The sequence below is a fragment of the Arachis hypogaea genome, chromosome 4 (assembly GCF_003086295.3).
Source record: "Arachis hypogaea cultivar Tifrunner chromosome 4, arahy.Tifrunner.gnm2.J5K5, whole genome shotgun sequence".
NCBI classification, from domain to species: Eukaryota; Viridiplantae; Streptophyta; class Magnoliopsida; order Fabales; family Fabaceae; genus Arachis; species Arachis hypogaea.
Window position 1 is genome coordinate 9,147,803 of NC_092039.1, and position 354 is coordinate 9,148,156.

The 354-nt window shown below is 41.8% G+C and overlaps 1 non-coding gene across 1 annotated transcript; it reads right to left on the minus strand.

Annotated features, from left to right (window-relative positions):
* Positions 1 to 250: 250 nt before the first annotated feature.
* On the minus strand, positions 251 to 354 carry LOC112798959 (small nucleolar RNA R71). The gene has a single exon (XR_003200552.1). It is a non-coding gene; the product is annotated as a small nucleolar RNA R71 (small nucleolar RNA).

The window sequence follows — 354 nt, forward strand, 5'->3', positions numbered from 1 at the left end:
ACAAAACTGCAAGTTTTATGGACTTCCATCAGAAGATCCTTATCGGTTTTTAACTGAGTTCTTGCAGATCTGTGAGACTGTAAAGACGAATGGAGTTAATCCTGAAGTCTACAGACTCATGCTTTTCCCCTTTGCTGTAAGAGACAGAGCTAGAATATGGTTGGATTCACAACCTAAGGATAGCCTGGACTCCTGGGATAAGCTGGTCACTGCCTTCTTGGATAAATTCTTTCCTCCTCAAAAGATGAGCAAGCTGAGAGTGGATGTTCAAACCTTCAAGCAAAAAGATGGTGAATCCCTCTATGAAGCTTGGGAAAGATACAAGCAGTTGACCAAAAGATGTCCATCTGACAT